Source organism: Myotis lucifugus, unplaced genomic scaffold (assembly GCF_000147115.1).
Source record: "Myotis lucifugus unplaced genomic scaffold, Myoluc2.0 scaffold_1088, whole genome shotgun sequence".
NCBI classification, from domain to species: Eukaryota; Metazoa; Chordata; class Mammalia; order Chiroptera; family Vespertilionidae; genus Myotis; species Myotis lucifugus.
Genome location: NW_005872136.1, coordinates 291 through 22,354, shown reverse-complemented (window position 1 = coordinate 22,354; position 22,064 = coordinate 291). Strand labels below are relative to the sequence as shown.

Sequence of the window (22,064 nt, the reverse complement as noted above, 5' to 3'; positions counted from 1 at the left end):
TTCACTTTTTTTCTTTAATAGTGGAAGATATCTCTGAAGAAGACGCTTTAAGCAGGTTGGATTTTATGGATTTTTAAAAATTTGTGTGTTAACTATGAGAATATAGAGAAAACAAACTACCATTTCTAGAGTGCCCTATAGTGTATAGACCCTATACTATGTAATTAACCTGTGTTAAATATTCATAACAATAACTTTGCAAAGTAGGTGTGTTATCATAGACTACTTTTTATTAATGAGGCAACTGTGGTTGAGGGAGGTGAATGAATTGACCCATGATTCCATAGTTAGCATGGGCTGACATATGGTTAACTGTGAAACAGCTTGGATCTCAACTTATTCTGTTGTTTCTCAACATACACTGATAAGTTCCCTGTAGCTCTGCCATGGAGATACAGATACAAATCAGAGCAACCCAGAAACCAAATCTGATTGTGTGTTAACTCTGATTTAGAGTTTTTCTAAGAGGCCCAGTTAGTCCAAGCATTTATGTTACTCTCCTTGGCAATTGTAGTGGTAAATAGGACCTTGTTTTCCCCACCAAAGCTTTTAGGGCCCATCTCAGTTAGCTATGGCCACAGAACCAAAGGTTTTACCTAAGTAAGGCCTAATCAGGCAAATGTCTTTAGGTAAAATGATATTTATTCTTCTTGAGATGAGTTATTTAACTGTAAGTTGATAATATCCATGTATAGACCATGTTTTGATAATTAAATTCATCAAATATCTAGAGGATATTCCTAATTGATTTCTGTTTACTGCCTTCACAGTCTGGTTTTCTCTTCAGGCCGGTCTAGTTGTATGAATTTTTTTCTTCTTTTTCTCCTAGAGTCCTTTCTTCCACCTCCATGACTTTTCTTGAATTTTTCTGTCTTTTCTGCCTTTTTGGTATTTTTCATTGTATTATTTTTTCCACTTCTGCCACCGATGGTGTTCTCCATATTTCTGCACTGTAAACACAATCAAAGGCATGTAGAATTTCAGGAATTTAGGGAAGCCCAGCAGTTAATTAATCAAAGCACCATCTAGTCCTTCAACCTGTGTTTAACATCCTGGCTAAGTGGTGGATCTTCATTTAAATCTCCCACTTCAGATCAGTGACCTCAGCATAATTTCTTATCTCTTAGAGGACTTTAAATTAGCAATATGCAAGTGGACAAGAGGTGTCCTATTTGTCCCTTCATTGTAGCCTTGAAGGTAATTTAGAAGGATGAAGACTTCAGCATGTAAATGATCATTTCCAGACAGACAACAGGGTACTAACTTGGGGAGTACATCAAATTAGCTGTTGGAATAACATATTTGAAGATGCTGAGTGGGAAGCGATCTCTGTGTTAGATGCATAGCCCTCATGCTGGAAATGATGATTCTGAAAATATAGTCAGAATTTTTCTTCTGCAAGGTACTGATATTTTCTCTCAAGATAACTGTGGGTGAACTACCGAAGAATATGCTTTTGTTAGTGTTTGCTTTAAAATGCTCTGATTCAAAAGTAGATTATTGGTCATTACTATTGCAAAGGCCCCATCCATTACTTATCAGTATACAAGTGTGACCAGTGGAATTCTATCTTCCACGCCAATGGGGATAGTCAGGGAGGTTAAGCATAATTCTTATAAAGATCTGTCGGTTGACAGTATGAGCATGTAGAGAAGGGATAGTGATAGTACAGGCCATGTCCTGACTCTGATTAGGTTCTTTCTGCCCTTCGTATGATTTGTTGAAAAATTAAGGGAGCATTGTGTTATCTGACTTCATGAGGAAATACATTTTTACATAAATTTATTTGCAAATTATATAATAAATGAGATGCCCTGAATTATAAAACGCAAGGAAAAAACAGGTAATAACCCAATGTAATAACATTTTTTGAAAACTTCAACATTTGAAAGTTATGGACTATGAAAAAACTACATTGGGATTTAGCGGGGATTCCAATATAGTTTCAGGAAATAAATTTCGTGTTTCTTTGAACAATTTTTCTTTGTTATCTCATTTAATTCTTCTAACAACTTTCTAAAATAAGGCAGTAAGTTTCTTATTTGTAGCAGAAGACGTTGAGCCAATGAATTTCACACGTTTGAGAATAAATAGCTGTTGGTTACAGAACTATGATATCTAACTTCAAGACACTTGCCATTAGACTATTTTATTATCTGAACTGTACTGCACTCAAATCATGATTATTTACATTTTTTTAAAAATTCCATGTTTTGTAAGAAGTTCATAGAATTTAAAATTTGAAGTGTATGGTCTAATTAAAGTTTTAATATTAGCTCTGATATTATCTATAATATTCTAAGAATTTACTATATTTGGACAATATTTTTACATTCAAATTAAAGCAGTAATATTATTTATCCTCATTTACTGTGCACAGAAAGCAACACCTATCTTCTGCATATGAACAAGGAAGAACCCAAGCATTGGAAAGTAGCCTTTTTGGTAAGAATTTTGATAGTGAATTACTCTTGGTGCTTTTACCATAGATGAAGTAAGAGTAAGGAAGTTTTAATAATGAAAGAGTAGTGCAAAAATATCCAACAATGTGTAAGTTGTATGTGTAGTTTTCCTTAATCTCTGTCTTAATAGAATAGTAGGCAGTATGATTAAAATATTAATTTTAAGTAACTTATATTTTGGGCCAATATTATTTAAAAAGAAGTTCTTTTATTTAGTCCTAACTTCTAAAATCCCATATGATATCCTTATGTAAACAAGAAAAAAGATGTTAGGATGTTGTATATTTCTATTATATTCACCTTATAAAAAATTGGACTTTTTCTAAAAATGGATCTTTTGCTTAGTTTTTACAGCAAATGGATTACATTTATTAAATGAATACTTGTAACACATAGTGTTTGCTTTACTAAAAAGTAATTAAAATTGGCAACTCTACAATACTTTCCTGGTACCACAAACAAATAAATAGTAAGAGCTATATCACTTAGCCAGTGTGCAACAGTCCCAAAGAGATTGTGCTTTAAGGATATGTACTCATAGAACAGATGTCAGGAAAGCAATGCCTGTTGAGAAGCATAGGGAATGTTACATATTACACCAACTATGTCTCACTGTTATTAACCTCCTTCCTCAGAAGTCAAGAGAATAGGATACGTTGACTTGATTAGAACAAGATGTTCCCTTCTGTTTGTTGGATAATTGTAAGGACACTAATTCCTTTAGAACAAGATGCTCTGTTGCCATTGGTCAAAAGATAATCATAATAAATATTCAAATAGCCCAACTCAGGACTCAACAAATTATAATAAAAGTATAAAATATTTCATAATAACAAAAATGCCAGTGTGCTACCCAGATGTGGCACCTAGTTCATTGTGCAATCTGACTTGTATGAGGATACCTAAAACTTATTAGACATTTTTCAAAGGACTTGTGCAAGTTGGTTTTTTAAGTTATAGAAAATACAAAGGTTAAATATAATTTGACCTGGTAGGTGCTCCTAATGTGTGAGAGTTGTCCCTGGTTTATTTCTGTGTCCTTTTAACAGAATTTTCAAAGAAATGTCAAAATTCAGTTATTCATTTGTCCACTTAATGGTCTGTTATTTAACTCTCAGGTGTCTTTTAGTTACTGAATGCTATTCTGCTGTTGTAGAATTTTAAAAGCACAGTTTCTTCCTCCAAGACCTGTTAGTAACATTGTCGTTTCTATTATTTACTAACTTTATTCCATGCTTACTAGGCTCCAGAGCACACTAGGAGCTTATAATTATCCTGGTTTATTCTTTTGTGATGGTGTGTAGGGAGTGCCAGCCTCTATAGGTCCATTATGAGGATCAGAGTTTAAAAATGTGGGTGAGGCCTTGGCCAGGTAGTTCAGTTGCTCAACTTGTACCTGATATTCCAAGGATGTGGTTTTGATCCTGGTCAGGGCACATAACAAAATCATCCAATGAATGCACAAATAAGTGGAACCACAAACTAGTGTTTCTCTCCCTGTGCCTCTGTCTCAGTCTAATCAAATTTTAAACACCTTTTAAAAAAAGTAAATATTAATATGTGGGTGAGTGTAATCATTCAGACCACAGAGAAGTCTCCCAGGTAACGGTGCATAAGTGTGATGTTTGGCAGGAGGGACACGTATTGAGATTACAGATTTGGCACCAGGAACAGCAGTGGAAGGGCTGGGATGTACAAGTGCACTTTGTGATGTTTATGGGCAGTACCATTTTGATGGTACAAAATGTGTGCAAGAGGAATGGTTGGGAATGAGGTGAGTGACTAGCTAAGCAGGCTTATGAAAGTCTTTAGTACCACAGTCTCTTGATAGGACTCGATCATATCCTCTAGGCCTTGGGAAATTTGTCAGGTAGAATGCTTTTAGCTTCAGATAATAGGTGGCCTAATTAACAGAGGCCAAAACAATAGGAACCAGGATTGTTTTGGTGATTCAGTGATGTCATCAGGATCCCATTTGTCGACCTCATTCAGCTGTGAGGTGGTCAGTGTTCATGTCTGCTTTCCTGGTCTGTAGGTAGCAATGGCTCCAGAGCATCCCATTCTAAAATGTCCTTGTGTGAAGGCCAGAAGGACTGCCTTTCCTTAGGCATTTCTTCTTCTCTCTTAAACTTTTTGTTAAAGTTGGCACACCTCGCTGGTTTGGCTCAGAGGATAGGGGATGGCCCTGTGGATCAAAGGGTCCTGGGTTCGATTGTGGTCAAGGGCATTTACCTCAGCTGTAGATTCCTCTGGGGCTCTGCCCCTGATCAGGGCTTGTGCAGGAGGCAACCAATTGATATGTTTGTCTCACATCAATATGTCTCTCTGTCTTTCCCTTTCTCTTCCACTCTCTCTAAAAATCAATAGAAAAATATTCTCAGGTGAGGTTAAAAGAAAAAGTAGAGTTGGCACACATTATATTACTTAGGTGTACAACCATAGTGGTGTGACATTTACATACCTTAGATGTGTTCACATATGCTCACAATAATATGTCTAGTAACCGTCTGACACCGTGCAAAGTTATTACAATACTAGAGGCCCGGGTGACGAAATTTGTGCACTTGAGGGGCGCGGGAGTGCTCTTCAGCCCAGCCTGAGCCCTCTTGCAGTCCGGAAGCGCTGGGGATGTCCCGCAAATGGACATCCTTAGTGCTGCCACAGAGGCAGGAGGGGTTCCTGCCACCCCTCTAGGCTTGCCAGCCATGAGCCTGGCTCAGGGCTTCTGGCTGAGTGGCACTCCCCCTTTGGGAGTGCAGTGACCATCAGAGGGAAGCTCCTGCATTGAGCATATGCCCCCTGGTGGTCACTGTGTGTCATAGCAACCAGTCATTCTGTCCTTCAGTCTAATTACTGAAAGGGTGCACAGTGCAGGTGCAGACCCAGTGCTCCAGCCCCGCCCCTGCTTGCATCTGGCTGGCTCCGCCCCGCTGGCAGGACCGCTGCGCAGGAGCAGTCTGCAATGCTGCAAGGACCAGGCCTGGCGAGGTAGTGGGGCGCTGGGCTCAGCTGGCGGGTGCGTGTAGGTGCGCCTGCAGGGGCCCTTTGGCCGGCGGCCTGGGGGCGCCTGAGCCTTGGGGACGCGAAGCCCACCCGTGGAGACCTGCCCCGCGTGCCCTCCGCTGGTACCTCAGCGCCCTGAGGCCGGCCCCAAGCTCAGAGGCGGTGGCAGCCACGTGCGGGGGGCCCTGAGCCTGTCCCTCTTGGGAGCAGGTGCTCCGTGCACGGCCTCGTCCGCTGGGGCTGGGACTGAAGGAGCCCACGCGGCGGCGGCACCAGCGAGGCCCTGGGTGAGGCTGACTCCTGAGCGGCCCCAGGTAGAGCCCGGCGGCGGGTGTGGGCCGCGGGCCTCTGAAGGGGCGATTGCGTGTGCTCGAGGGCGCGCACCAAGCAGGAAGAACTAAGAGGCAGTGGACGCAGGAGGCCGAGCGGAGCAGAGCGCCAACGAACACCACCAAGCCGGGCCTTGCAGGGCTGGGCCCAGGAGCGCGCAGGTGATGCGAGTGACCAGGCCGGGGTTGCGGGCCCCTGAACCCAACGCCCCGGGCCCGTGGGGAGCTGCGCGGTGGCCGCGTGTCCGAGGGGCCGGGCCCGCCATGGCCGGAGTCAGCTACATGGTGCCCTGGTGGGTGAACCTCCTGCACCGGCTGCCGCACTTCAGCCTGCGCTGGGAGCCCACCAGTGGCCAGTTCCGGCCCAAGGACCCCGACTGCCAGCGGGTGCTGCTGCTGCTCAGGGCCGCCGCGCTGGCCTGCCTCGCCCTGAACCTCCTCTTCCTGCTCCTCTACTCCTGGCTGCGCTGCGGCGGCTTGGGAACGAGGAGCACCTGGACACCAACTGCTGCTGCACCGCCTGGTGTGTGGTCAGCGCCATGCTGGTGTGCAGCGCCGGCATCGGTGGGTTTCTGTGGCGACAGGGAGACCAATGACGGAGTCCATTGGACCACCTACTCACTCGCCACACCAACCGCATGGTGGCGGGGGTGCAGGACCGCATGTGGGACACCGCGGCTGCCTGGAGCCTCACGGCGGAGCCGCGATGCCGTGATGGAGCGTGGGCCTGAGCAGCAGGCAGAGCCCGGACCAGGCCAGTGTTCGGGACCGCGGGGCCGGCCTGCTCATAGCGGAGGCGATGGAGCCCCCCAGCAGCTGAGGGGCCTCCTCCCAGCCCTCGCGGGCGCCCGGGCGCAGCTAGCCCCCGCAGCCGGGGAGCGTGGGGATCCCCCACGACATCTAGACCCAGAGCAACCCAGGAAAGCGGAGGTAGGCCTCCAGAGCCAACACAGAACGACTCCCCTGCCGGGGACAGCGAGGACTTCCTCCATGTTCAGTGGAAGGGTGAGATCTCGGACCTGAGGGCGCGAGCCCCCGCCCTTCCCTGCGTTCTCCGTGGGGGGGCGTGGACTGCGCCCTCCATCTTAACCTGGGTCCTCCACTTTTGGGCAGGGCCATGTGCTCAGCGGGGGCTTCTTCCCGGAGGAGGCCTCTGCTAGCCACACCCAGGATTTCTCTGGACTGACCAGCGATGGTCGGGGGAGGTGCGCACCATCACTATGACCGCATCCTGTGTGGTGAGACACCGACTGGCGCCTGGTCAATCGGCGGGGCCCACAGTCCCCTCTCTCTACCCTGACTAACTCCTCTTCACGCGGGGCTAGGCCTCTCTCTGCCACTTGCTACTGCGTCAGTAAGGAGGGTAGGGGAGCTCGAGCTAGCTCAAATAAAGACTCTTATGCTTTTGTATCGGACATGGCTGGCTCCCTGGTGGTTTCTTGGGAATCTTGAAATCTGGGCATAACATTTACTTTTTAGACTTTTATTATATAGGATTTGACACATTCCCTATGCTGTACACTAGATCCCTGTGGCTTATGTATTTTATAGCTGGAAGTTTGCGCTTCTCATTCATATTCTTCTATTTATTCTGTCTCCTCAACTTAATACCCTCTTCTAACCATCAGTTTGTTCTCAGTATCTGTGTCTGTTTTGTTGTTTTAGATTGCACTTGTGAGATTGTATGATCTTTGTCTTTCTCTGTCTTATTTCATTTAGCATAACACCTTCTCGGTCCATCATTGTTGTCTTAAACAACAAGAATTTATTGTTCCTTATGTCTGAGTAATGTTTTTTTACACATATAGATACATTCTACATCTTCTTTATTCATTTATATATTGAAAGACACCTACATTGCTTCCATATCCTGGCTACTGTAAATAACACTGAAGTGAACATAGGGGTGAAGATATCTTTTCGAATTTGTTTTTATGTTTGTGTTGGATAAATACCCAGAAGTGTAATGGCAATTTTATTTCAAATTTTATGAGGAATCTCCATGCTGCTTTTCACAATGACTGCACAAATTTACAGTGACATGAACATTCCATGAGGCCTTCTCTTTTCTCCATATCCTCGCAACACTTGTTAAATATGTATTTTTAATCTTTATTGTTGAGAGTATTATAGATGTACCTCTCCACCCCCCCATTACCCCGTCTACCCAATTCTTACCCTGCCCTAGGCCTTCACCTCCCTATTGTCTGAGTCCAGGAGTAATGCATATCCTATCTAATAAAGAGGGATTATGCTAATAGACTCTCACACTGTCCACAAGGATCAGGCCTAAATCGGCAGTCGGACATTCTTGTCTCATATTAGAGAGAGTGCAGACTGGGCTGAGAGACACCATCCCAGTGCACAAATTTCATGCACCAGGCCTCTATTTTATGTATATAAAACCTTAATATGCAAATAGACCGTATGGTGGAACAACCAAACACCTGAACAACCAGTCACTATGACATTCACTGACAACTAGGGTGGGTGCGTGGAACATTGCAGGTGTCAGCAGTAGGAATAAGAGTGCGGAACATGGTGGGCACCACCATGGCAGGATGTTGAGTCAGGTGAGTGTTGGCACCAGACCAAGACGGGCACTGGTTGCTGTCATCGGTGTGAGCCCGAACCTCTGGTGGTTACTGAAAATACTTTGTGCCTGCACACCATGGTACTGCCGGGCACTCACAGCTGATATCAGCACCGGCTCCGATTGCCCCTTAGGGCTTCCTCCCCTCCCACTTCTCCTGAGGGGCCATTGGGGCTGGAAGCTGCCTCTCACACTCACTGCCAGAACAGGTCCTGCCAACACCTGCAGCTGCTGCTAGAGCCACCACATACACCCACTGCCAGAGCCCGGCCCTGGTCCTGATCACTCGGCAACATCAGCGGGTGTGAGCAGCAGCTGCCGACCCTGTTATCCCCGGAGGACTTCTGCACCTCCCCCTACTCTTGAGGGGTGACTAGGGAAGCAACTGTAGCTTGCACCTGCTGCTGGCACCATCCCCAATCCTCCACACCATCAGCGAGTGTGAGCAAGCCGTCCTTGTCAGCATGTGAGAGCGGTGCAGTGGTAGTGGGGCTGACAACACAGGGGACCAGGGGCTGAGGTAGGAGGGGCTAGGCAGGGGTGCGGAGGATGGCCCAAGACTTTCCCCTGTGCCCATTGCAGACTCTGCAGCCTCACAGCCCAGAGTTCCTTTCAAGGTACACAAATTCATGCACTGGGCCCCTGGTATGCATAGAAAACCTTTGATTAATTCCTTCCCATCACCCCTTTCCTGTCCCTCTGAGAATTGGCAGTCCATTCCATTTTCCATGTCCCTGATTCTCTTTCATCCATCAGTTTCTTTTGTTTATTAGATTTCTTGTTTGTTTATTTTGATTTTCAGATTTAATTGTTGACAGTTATGTATTTATTGTCAGTTTATTCTTCATGGTTTTTCTTCTTCTTCCTCGTCCTCCTCCTCCTCCTTCTCTATCCCTTCTTCTTCTTCCCCTTCCCCTTCCCCTTCCCCTTCTTCTTCTTCTTCCTTTCAACATTTCATGTAATACTGATTTGCTGGTGATGATCTCCTTTACCTGTTTCTTATCTGTGAAGCCCTCTATCTGACCCTCAAATCTATATAAGAGCTTTCCTATGTAGAGTATTCTTGCTTGTAGGTCCTTAATATTTATCGCTTTGAATATTTCTTGCCACTCCATTCTGGCTTGTATAATTTTTTATGAGAAATCAATTTAAGTAAATTTAAAACAGGAGAGAATTTGGTAACAAGACATATGTTGTATATTGGTGCTCCCTTGAAGGTAACCAACTGCTTTTCTCTTGCTGCTTTTAAGATAATCTCTGTCTTGGAATTTTCATTATGATGTGCTTAGTGTGGGCTTCTTTGGGTTCCACTTGTATGGTAATCTCTGTGCTTCCTGGACTTGTAAGTCTCTCTCTTTCACCAGGTGGGGGCAGTTTTCCGTTATTATTTCTTGAAATGATGAAGTTGTCCGAGAGGCTCCTTTACACTGTCTTCATATTTTTTGATCATTTTTCTTTTTCTTCTTCTGATTGGTTGCTTTTTGCTACCTCATATTGGAAATCCTTGATTTGATTCTCAGAATGTTCTATTCCAATGTTGGATTCCTATAAATTTTTCTTCATTTCAGCTAGTGTATGCTTAATTTCTGACTGGTCCTTTGTCAGGTCTTTGAAATTCTCATTAAGATCCTTGAAAGTCTCATTAAGTCACTTGAAGCTCTCATTAAGTCACTGAAGCTCTCATGAAGATCCTTGAGTAACCTTATAACCATTGTTTTGAACTCTGTATCCAGTAGTTTGATTGCTTCCATTTTGTTCATTTGTGTCATGTTTCTTTGTCTCTTCATTTTGGCTGCTTTCCTGTGGCTGTTTCTATGTATTAGGTAGAGCTGCTGTGTCTCCTGGCATTCGTGGAGTGGCCTTGTGTAGTAGGTGTCCTGTAGGACCCAATGGCTTAGCCTCTCCATTCACCTGAGCTGGGCACTCTAGGTGCATCCTTGTGTGGGCCTGTGCACAGTCTTGTTGAAGGGGAAGGTAAAAACCCTCCCCAGATTCAGGTTTTCTGACACCAACTGAAGGGTAGCCATTTAAGCAGGTCTTTCTAAGGATAGCAGTCTTAGGCACGCTGTATGAAATGTTTCTGCACAGCAGGTATAGCTCTGACTGATTTTTATGTTGACTTAAAAATTTATTTTTAAAGCAAGTAATATGATAATATAATATGACTAGAGGCCCGTGCATGAAATTCATGCATTCGGGGTGGTCCTTCAGCCCTGCTTGCACCCTCTAACAATCTGGGACTGCTGGCTCCTAACCACTTTCCTGCCAGCCTACTTGATTGAAACTAACCACTCTGCTTGCCTATCTTATTGCCCCTAACTGCTTCTGCCTGACAGCCTGATCCCTGCTAACCAATTGCCTGTCTACCTGATTGCCCCTAACCACTCTGCCTGCCTGATCGCCCCGACTGCTCACCTGCCTGCCTGATCACCCCTTACTGCCACTGCCTGCTTGCCTTATCGCCCTTAACTGCTTGCCTGCTGATCGCCCCTAACTGCCTCTGCCTGCCTGCCTCATTGCCCCTCATATTACACTTTTATTATTATAGATACTGGTTTAATTTGCATCATCCATAATTACTAGCAATGCAGATTATTCCTATAAATCTTGATGCACCTTTCACAGTAATCCTGTATAATAACACCCTAATATGCACATTGGCTGAATGGCAGAATGACTGGTCAGTGTGACACACACTGACTACCAAGGGGCAGACGCTCAGTGCAGGAGCTGCGCCCTTGTGGTCAGTGCACTCCCACAGGGGAAATGCTGCTCAGCCAAAAGCCAGGCTCACAGTGAGTGAGTGCAGCAGCAGTGGTCGTGGGAGCTTCTCACACATCCATGGCAGCACTAAGGACTCTTTTGTGGTCCTGGAGTGTGAGATGGTGCAGGGCGGGTTGATGGACCCCTAACCCCCAATGCATGAATGTTGTGCACTGGGCGTCTAGTTTGTACATAAATTATTAGGGCAATATAGGCAATTATAAGCTTTCCTTTTTATCAAATAAATATTTCAAGATAATATTTATATAAAATCAACATAATGATTTCTGACTCAAAATTTGAATACAAAGTGTCTTTTTATTAAATGGATAATGCAGTTTTCATTTATGTTGCACTAAATCCCCATATCTACACTGATAAAAGAGAAACATGCAAATTAACCATCCCTCCACTATGCCCACTAGCCAATCAGAGTGACTATGCAAGTTAACCCAACAAAGATGGCAGTTAATTTGCATACACAGGCATGGAGCTAAGACTGAAGACAATGTAGAAGGAAACCAAGCGCTGAAGAAGAGAGTGAAGCAGTGGAGACGGGCAGAAGTGAGGCAGTGGAGAAGGGAGTGAAGCTTCCCTCCCTTATCTGTGTTGCTCCAGTCTCAGAAGCCCTATTCTTGCAGGAATAGGCCCGAGGAAGCCCTATTCTTGCAGGAATGTTCCTTCAATGGGCCTCTAGTATAATTATAAAGCAAGATATTCAATCATCTTTATCAGTCATTTTCTTCCTCATGTATATAATTCAAATCATTGGCTTTACTTATATTTTCCACATGCTCCACTCAGTTGCAGGGATAATACTCATATTCTGCCTGGTCAGCATGGCTCTGTGGTTAAGTGTTGACACATGAACCAGAGGTCGCAGTTGGATTCTAGGTCAGGGCCTGTGTAAGGGATGCATGCTCAATCCCTAGTGTGGGGTGTGTAAGAGGGAGCCATGGATGATTTTCTCTCATCATTAATGTTTCTATCTCTCTCTTCCTCTCCTTTCCTTTATCAAGTCAATTAGAATATATTTTTTTAAGAATCCCATATTCTGATACTTGGATCATTATCTTAATTTCCAAGCTGACTGTGTTTTGAAATAGCAATAACATGTTGATAAATGTTAATAGCATATACATTTTTTTCAAAGAAAAACTGATAACCATTTTTTAGAGCATTTTTAGCTTCATAGGAAAATTGAGTGGAGAGTACTGAGAGTTCCCATACACCCACCACCCCAAACACACACAGCCTTGCTCATTTTGACATCCTGCACCAGAGAGGTACATTTATTACAATGGATGGACCTGCATTGATGCATCATTATCAACCAAGGTCCATAGTTATCCTTAAGGTTCACTCTTTGTGATGTACATTCTATGGGTTTTGACAAATGTCTGATAACACGTACCCACCATTATAGTATCATGTACAATCTTTTCACTGCCCTCAAAATCTGCTGTGCTCTGCTTATTCCACCCTCCCTTCTCGCTAACCACTGAAAACCACTGATATTTTTTACTGTCTCCATAGTTTTGTCTTTTCTTGAATTTTTTATAGTTGGAAAAGAGACATTGGGTATCTTTTTAAAAGTTTAAGAAATTAAAAATCCAAAGTAATTGGATGTAGCTATCCAAGACTTTCTTTGTCCTTGGCTGGTTGTTGTTGTTCTTCAGCATAGGATCTAATGACATATGCAACACAAGCTCAAAAAGCATGCTTCTTCTAGGCATTTGCCACCTAGTGGGGAGGGTTGAGAAAAATGACCTCATGCACTACTGCAGAGCACTGTCTCTTCCACCTGCTCTATGAGGGGGAACAGATACACTCTATCAATGGAAAGAGACAGTCTCAAGTAGTTCTACTTTATACAACTGGAATCCCAAAGTCTTTCCTATTTAAGTTGCAATTGGGAATGGGGCCAGAAAGACACTGTTTCCTGTGTTTTGCTGTGCTTAAAGGGCAGTGCCTGGCAATCAGGCTTCCTTGTGCTGGAGTGTTTCATCCTAAACAAGCTAGTCTTCCCTGAGATCTGGAGAGGTTGTCATTGTTACTGCGTATGAGGTGTTCTCTTTACTAACTGCTGCTATTGGAAGAAGTTCAGAAAACTCATGCTATTTTACTTTTGTCATTGTTATTCTATGACCAGAGGCCCCATGCACGAAATTTTTGCAAGGGGATTGGCCCTCACAGTCCTGTTGGCCTGCCTCAGCCCTCACAGCCCCAGCTTTGTCCAGAAGGTCTTCCTGGAAGGACATCAGGTGTCATTAGCATATTACGCTTTTATTATTATAGATTTAGCTCCTACTAAAAATACCATTTTCTGTCAGTCTGATGGGGTTTGGATAGAATTATGTTCCTTGTAAATAAGAAGTTCATAGATAAGTATCAAATTTTAATAGATTCTATTCTCTTTTCTCTCTTGCATTTGGTATATTTAAAAAGAGAAAGTAATTGTTCTTAATATATTAATGGCCTACCAGTAATATGATTAATATTCACTCTAGTATAGTATTAGGTGTGGTCCCAAAGGATACTTTCTAAGAAAGCACTATTCCAGTACATTTACAGTTCTATATTTTATTATTGTTTTAAAATGTATTTCACTTTTTTTCTTTAATAGTGGAAGATATCTCTGAAGAAGACGCTTTAAGCAGGTTGGATTTTATGGATTTTTAAAAATTTGTGTGTTAACTATGAGAATGTAGAGAAAACAAACTACCATTTCTAGAGTGTCCTATTGTGGTCTAAACCCTATATTATGGAATTATCCTGTGTTATATAGTCATCACAATAGCTGTCAATGTAGCTGTGTATTGTAGCCAACTTTTTATTAATGAGTCAACTGTGGTTCAGGGATGTGAATGAATTGACCCATGATTCCATAGTTAGCAAGGGGCTAACCCATGGTTTGACAGTCAAACAGCTTGGATCTCAAATTATTCTGTTGTTTCTCAACATACACTGATAAGTTCCCTGTAGCTCTGCTATGAAGATACAGATGCAAATCAGAGCAACCCAGAAAGCCAAATCTGATTGTGTATTAACTCTGATTTAGAGTTTTTCTAAGAGGCCCAGTTAGTCCAAGCATTTATGTTACTCTCCTTGACCATTGTAGTGGTAAATAAGGACCTTGTTTTTCCCACCAAAGCTTTTAGGGCCCATTTCGGTTAGCTATGGCCACAGAACCAAAGGTTTACCCAACTAAGGCCTAATCAGGCAAATTTCTTTAGGTAAAATGATATTCATTCTTCTTGAGACCAATTATTTATATGTAAGTTAATAATATCTATATATACACCATGTTTTGATTATTTAATTCATCAAATATCTAGTGGATATTTCTAATTGACTTCTCTGTTTACTGAATTCACAGTCCGGTTTTCCCTTCAGGCTGATTCCTTTGCCTAGTTGTATGAAATTTTTTTCTTTTTCTCCTAGAGTCCTTTTTCCACCTCCATGACTTTTCTTGATTTTTTACTGTCTTCTCTTCTTTTTTGGTATTTTCTATTGTATTCTTTTTTCCACTTCTGCCAGTGTTGGTGTCCATTTTTATTTACTGTAAACAGAATCAAAGGCATGTAGTACTTCAGGAGTTTATGGAAGCCAAGCACCTTCTAATCATTCAACCTGTGTTTAACATCCTGGCCAAATTGTAGATCTTCATTAAATTTCTCCCACTCCAGATTAGTGGCCTTAGCATAGTTTCTTATCTCATAGAGGACTTTAAATTAGCAATATGCAAGTGGACAAGAGGTATCCTTTTTGTTCCTTCATTTTAGCCTCGGAGTTAATTTACAAAGATGAACACTTCAGCATGTAAATTATTATTTCTAGACAGACAACAGGGTACTAACTTGGGGAGTACATCAAGTTAGCTGTTGGAATAACATATTTGAAGATGCTGAGTGGGAAGTGATCTGTTTTAGATGCACAGCCCTCATACTTGCTGAATATGAATCTGCAAATAGAGTCAGGATTCTTCTTCAGCAAGATACTGATGTCTTTTCTCAAGATAACTGTGGGTGGGCTGCCGAAGATTATGCTTTTGTTAGAGATTTTAATTTCTAAGTATTTGCTTTAAAATGCAGGTTATCATTAAAATGAGGTTTAAAATAGTTTCACTGTTTCTTTTTATGCACCATGTGAGCTTTCATAGTTCTCAGGCAGTTTGGGAATGGCAGTGAGTTAGTATGTGTCTTCAGCCATAAACCAAGTAAAGCTCAACCAGTTAGAAGGAGCAATGGGCCAGATTCTTTACTCACAATTTTAAGATCTTTATCCATTTTATTCCAAGTAGAAGCTCCATGCATGGGGTTACATGTAAAGTCTCATCTCTGATTTTTTCTAACTGGTTATTTGGGGTCTTGAAGTGTTCACTTTATCAGAAAAAAAATGTATTTTCTAAGCCTATATCCTATAGCCAACATTGAATTTGTCAGGAAAATAAAGGATTCCCTAATTCCAAGGGAGACAATCTTCTTTCACAAGTGAGATGGGGAGGTATAAAAGGACATTCTAACCTTTCTGTTGTTTCCATTGATTCTATTGCTGCAGAGTTGCCATCGAAACTGATCCAATATTCATGATTGATCTTTGCTCCAGGGTTGGCCTTGCTGATCCAGATTCCTGAGTCTTCATGTTGATTAACACTTGGACTTGAAAGTCGCAATTTTTTTTAGTTTACATACATATGCTTGTATAGCCACTATTCCAATTACCAGCACCCTGTTCTGGTTGCTGGGCCTTCTAGAATAAATCACTCATAGCCTCCCCCGCCCACCGTCACCACACACTGGAAAGTCTATGTGGAGCTTCCTTCTTAGCCCAGACCTTGGGGATTATTTACCCTTTTAGCCTGTTGTTTGTATTTTCTACAAGCAGTTGTTAGTGGAGATCATTCTAAGTTGTCAGAGAGGTTCAAATAATGCTGCAGGAAAAGAGCAGACTTTCTTTTCTCCTTTGTTACCTGATCTGTCCCCTAAGGTCACTTTATGTCCTGTAGAGCATCTTAGTTTTGTAAGTGTAAGGTCCCACATTGCCTTTACCTGAGTAGTAGGTGCCAACTTGCTTGAGATTCCATAACTGAGGTTGGCCCCTCCAGTGATCTTTTTGCCATAACAAGGAAACATTCCCAAGTGATTTGAATTTGCCTCAGGTTACAAAATATTTTAAATGATGCCTCACATAGAAGCCAGTCAACAGAAAGCTCTGAATCAAAAGTAGGTTATTCCAAAGATCTTGTATGCATATGTGCATAACCCATGGACTCAGACAGTGGGGTGGAGAAGGTCTGGGACCAGGGAGTGTGTGTGTGGGGGGGGAGTGGTGTAGAGGGGGTTAATAGAGAAAAAAAGGAGACATATGTAGTAATTCCTATAGTAAAGAGTTATTTTTTTAAAAAAAGATAAACAAAAGTAGTTTATTGATCTGTATAATAGCTAAGCCCCCACCCATGAATTATCAGTATCCATGTGTGACCAGTAGGATTCTATCTTCAAAGCCAATGGGGTGAACAGGGAGATTAAGGATCATTCTCATAAAGGTCTGCTGGTTCACAGTGTGAGTAGGTAGAGAAGGGATAGTAGTGGTCCAGGTCAGGTCCTGATTTCTATTAGTTTTCTTTCTGCCATTGGTATGATTTGCTGCAAAAATAAGGGAGTGTTGTGTTATTTGACTTCAGGAGGTAATGTATTTGTAGATAAATTTAGTTGCAAGTTATGTAATAGCTGAGGTATCCTGACTTACAAAACACTAAAAAAGAACAGGTAATAATCAAAATAATAAAATTTGCTGAAAACTGCAACATTTTATGTTAGAAATGTTGAAAACCCCACAATGGCGACAAAGAGAAAAAGCTAGGTCTAGGTGGATCTTGTGCCTGGCTGAGGCCACAGAGAGAGAGATCCAGAGGCAAGCTGAGCCTTTATTTTATAGCCAGAGGTAAACAGGGTAGTGGTCACCATAGTTACAATTTTCTTGTGAGTGAGCCTTTATTTTATAGCCAGAGGTAAACAGGGTAGTGGTCACCATAGTTACAATTTTCTTGTGAGTTTCACTTGCTTTGGCAGCACTTGGTACATCTCCCTCAGCCCATTAGCTTCCCAGATAAGATCTAGGGAGAGGTCAGTCTGAGGCTTAACCCTATAGCCACACCTTACAAGGACTTATTTCAGATTCCAAAAGAATTTCAACAAATAAAGCTCATGAACTGAATTTTGCTTTGCTTTACTGTTTCTCTGAGCATTCTTTTTTGCTCTTTAGCTCTTTTACTCCTCCTAACGACCTTCTAAAATAAGGCAATACAATTGTTATTTTGTAGAGGAGAACCTTGAGTCAAAGAGAAGTGACTTATTTGAGAACAAAGAGCTGTTGATTATAGAACTAGGATGTCTGAGTTCAAGACACTTGCCTTCATGATAAGATAACTCTAATTCATTAAACTATACTGCCCTAAAATCATGACTGTTTCAGCTTACTTCTTAAAAAAATTACATGCTTCCTAAAAAACTTTTTAGACCTTACATATTTGAAATGTATCATATAATTAAAGTTTTAATATTAGCTCCAAAATTATCTAAAATAGTCTAAGAATTTACTACATTTGGAAAATATATTTATACTAGTGACCCGGTGCACAGATTTGTGCACATTGAAAGGAAATTAATTAGAAGGTGGGTGGTGGGATGGGAATGGGCAAAACGGGCCAGACACATGCTAGAGTCAACCTCCCATGGACCCTCCATGGGGGGCCTCACAGGGGGTAGGGTCCTTCTAGCAGGTGGGTTCCCTCCCTGGCCTGCGGGGATCGGGTCAAAACCAGCTCTCCAATGTTCTCCGAGAGGGCAGTTCTCAAGTGATGTCCCAAGAATTGGGCTCCCTCCTCCCTTGTTCCGGGTGCATCACCCTAGAACAACATCTGCCAAGTCACCAGAGCTCAGCAGCTCCTGCATTGAGCATCTGAACCCTGGTGGTCAGTGCACATCATAGCTACCAGTCAGAAAGTTGAAAGGAATGGTCGCTTAGGCTTTTATATATAGAGGAGAAGCCTGGTGAACAAAATTTGTGCAGTGGGAGAGGGGTGTCCCTCAGCCCAGCCTGCACCTTCTCAAATCTGGGACTCCTCAGGGGATGTCCGACTGCCGGTTTAGGCCCAATCTAAACTGGCAGTCAGAAATCCATCTCACAATTCCGGACTGCTGGCTCCCAACCACTTGCCTGCTTGCCTGCCTGATTGCACCTAACTGCTTCTGCCTGCCAGTGTAATAATCCCCTAACCACTCTCCTGCCAGCTTGATTGATGCCTAACTGCTCCCCTGCTGGCCTGATTGCCCCCAACTGCCCTCTCCTGCAGGCCTGGTCTCTCCTAACTAACTTCCCTCCAATGCCTGCCTGGCCCTTACCCCACCAACTGCACTCCCCTGCTGGCCTCATCACCCCCAAAGGCCCTCTTCTTCTGGCCATCTTGTGGTGCCCATCGTGTGACCACATGGGGGAGGACATCTTAGACCACATGGGGGTGTCCATCCTGAGCGAGGGTGTAATGGTTAATTTGCATATTACCTCTTTATTATACAGGATTTGTATTAAGGCACTAATATTATTTTTTCGTGCACAGCAAGCAACAACTAACTTCTGAATATCAAGAAAGAAGGAGACCACACACATCTGAAAGAACCCACCGTGGTAAGACTTCTGATAGTGAATTACTACTCTTGGTGTTCCTAACATACATGCAGTAAGAATAAGTAAGTTTTGATAATGAAAGAGCAGTGAAAAAATACCAAACAATGTGTAACTTGCATGTATAGTTTTCCTTAATTTCTTACTTGATAGAATAGTATTCCGTAGGATTAAAAATCTTAATTGTGGACAATTTAAAATATCAGGCTATTTTGTTTGAAAAGAACTTTATTTATTTATTCTGACCCTAAAATCCCATATTCTATCTTTATTTTAAAAAAAGGATATTAAGTTAGAATGTTGTATGTTTCTACTATATTCACATTAAAACAAATTGGACTTGTTCTCTTGTTTAGTTTTCATATTTGAATGGATTGCATTTAGTAAATGAATACTTATTATACATAGTGATTTGTCTTATTAATATAGTAACTAAAAGTAGGAACTCATCAATACTTCTCAGTAGCACAAACAAATGGCAAATGATAAGAGTTACTCACTTAGCCAGTGTGCAACGGTTCCAATGAAGTTGTTTTTTTAAAAATATATAGTCATAGTGCAGAAGTCAGAAAGGCAATACCTGTTGAGAATCATAGGATATTTTATATATTATACCAACTAGGTCTCACTGTTATTAACCTCATTCCTCAGAAGTAAAAACAGAATGAGATATGTTGATTTATTAGAACAACATGTTATCTTTGTTTGTTAAATACATGTCAGGACACTAATTTCTTTAGAACAAGATGATCTGTTGAAATTGGTCAAAAACTAATCATTAATATTCAGATAGTCCCACTCGGGACCCAACAAATTATAATAAAAATACAAAAGTGTTTCACAATAACAAAAATGTCAGTTGGCCACCCAGATGTGGCACATAGTTCATTGTGTAATCTGAACTGTATGAGGACACCTTGGACTTAGTAGTCCTTTACCAAAGGACTTCTGTTGGTTTCTTTTGCAAATTATAGGAAATGCAAAGATGAAGTAGGGTTTTGACCTTCGAGGTGCTCATAATATGAAATAAATGTTCCTAGTTTATTTTTGTAATTTTTAAACAGAATTTTCAAAGAAAATATCAAAATTCATTTAATTCATTTTTCTGCTTAATGGTCACGCTATTTACATCTCAGGTGTCTTTTAGGTACTAAGTATTATTTTGATGATGCAGAATTGAAATATTTTAAAAACACAGTTCTTACCCTCTAAGAGTTTATTATTAACATTTGTCATTTCTATTATTTACTATGGTTTATTCAATTCTTACTAGGTGCCAGAGTGCACTAGGAGCTTATAATTATCATTGTTTATTCTTGTATATTGTGTGTAGTATGTGCCAGCCACTTTAAGTCCATGAAAAAATCTGGGTGAGGACTTGGGCAGGTATCTCAGTTACTAAAGCCTTGTCCCTGATATGCCAAGGTTGTGGTCTTGATGCCTGGTCAGGGCACAATCCAATCACGCAATGAATCCATAAATAAGTGGAACTATAAACTAGTGTTTCTCTATCTCTGTTTCTGTCTTTGTCTCTCTCTAGTCAATGTTTTAAAAATATTTTTTTTTATTTTTCGCTAAAAGTATTACAAAGGGTATTACATAAGTGTCCTTTTTTCCCACCCACCCTTGACAAGCCCCTGCCCTCCCTTACCCCCCAGTGTCTTATGTCCATTAGTTATGGTTATATGGATGCATACAAGTCCTTCGGTTGATCTCTTGCTCCCCTCCCTCCTGTCCCCCAACCCTCCCTGGCCTTCCCACTGCAGTCCGACAATCGGTTTGAGGCAGCTCTGCCACTGTATTTATTATTGTTCAAAAGTTTGTGATGGTCTTAATTATCCATGAAAGAGTGAGATCATGTGATATGTTTCCTTCATTGACTGGCTTGTTTCACTTAGCATAATGCTCTCCAGTTCCATCCATGCTGTTGCAAATGGTAAGAGTTCCTTCTTTTTAACAGCAGCATAGTATTCCATCGTGTAGATGTACCACAGTTTTCTAATCCATTCATCTACTGATGGGCACTTAGGCTGTTTCCAGATCTTAGCTATGGTGAATTGTGCTGCTATGAACATCTGGGTGCATATATCCTTTCTGATTGGTGTTTCTGGTTTCTTGGGATATATTCCTAGAAGTGGGATCACAGGGTCAAATGGGAGTTCCATTTCCAATTTTTTGAGGAACCTCCATACTGCCTTCCATAGTGGCTGCACCAGTCTGCATTCCCACCAGCAGTGCACAAGTGTTTCTTTTTCTCCACATCCTCTCCAGCACTTGTCGTTTGTTGATTTGTTGATGATGGCCATTCTGACAGGTGTGAGATGGTACCTCATTGTTGTTTTGATTTGCATTTCTCGGATGATTAGTGACTTTGAGCATGTTTTCATATGTCTCTTGGCTTTCTGAATGTCCTCTTTTGAAAGGTGTCTATTTAGATACTTTGCCCATTTTTTGATTGGATTGTTTATCTTCTTTTTGTTGAGTTGTATGAGTTCCCTATAAATTTTGGAGATTAAGCCCTTATCAGATATGACGTTGGCAAATATGTTTTCCCACGAGGTGGGTTTTCTTGTTGTTTTGTTGATGGTTTCTTTTGCTGTGCAGAAGCTTTTTATTTTGATGTAGTCCCATTTGTTCATTTTCTCTTTAGTTTCAACTGCCCTAGGAGCTGTATCAGTGAAGAAATTGTTTTGGCATATGTCTGAGATTTTGTTGCCTTTGTATTCTTCTAGAATTTTTATGGTTTCCTGTCGTACATTTAAGTCCTTTATCCATTTTGAGTTTATTCTTGTGTATGGTGTAAGTTGGTGGTCTAGTTTCATTTTCTTGCATATATCTGTCCAATTTTCCCAACACCATTTATTGAAGAGACTATCTTGGCTCCATTGTATGTTCATGCCTCCTTTGTCAAAAATTAATTGAGCATATTGGTTCGGGCTAATTTCTGGACTCTCTATTCTATTCCACTGATCTATATGTCTGTTCTTGTGCCAGTACCAGGCAGTTTTGAGAACAGTGGCTTTGTAATACAGCTTGATATCTGGCATTGAGATCCCACCTACTTTGTTCTTTCTCAGGATCGTTGCAGCTATTCGGGGTCTTTTTTATTCCAGATGAATTTTTGGAGAGTTCGTTCTAGATCTTTGAAGAAGGCCATTGGTATTTTAATGGGAAGTGCGTTGAATTTATAGATTGCTTTGGGTAGTATGGACATTTTAATGATGTTGA

At 41.8% G+C, this 22,064-nt stretch overlaps 1 pseudogene; it reads left to right on the top strand.

The window, feature by feature from the left end:
* The first annotated feature begins 6,022 nt into the window (after positions 1 to 6,022).
* Positions 6,023 to 6,525, top strand: LOC102422162 (annotated as a pseudogene).
* The last annotated feature ends 15,539 nt before the right edge of the window (positions 6,526 to 22,064 follow it).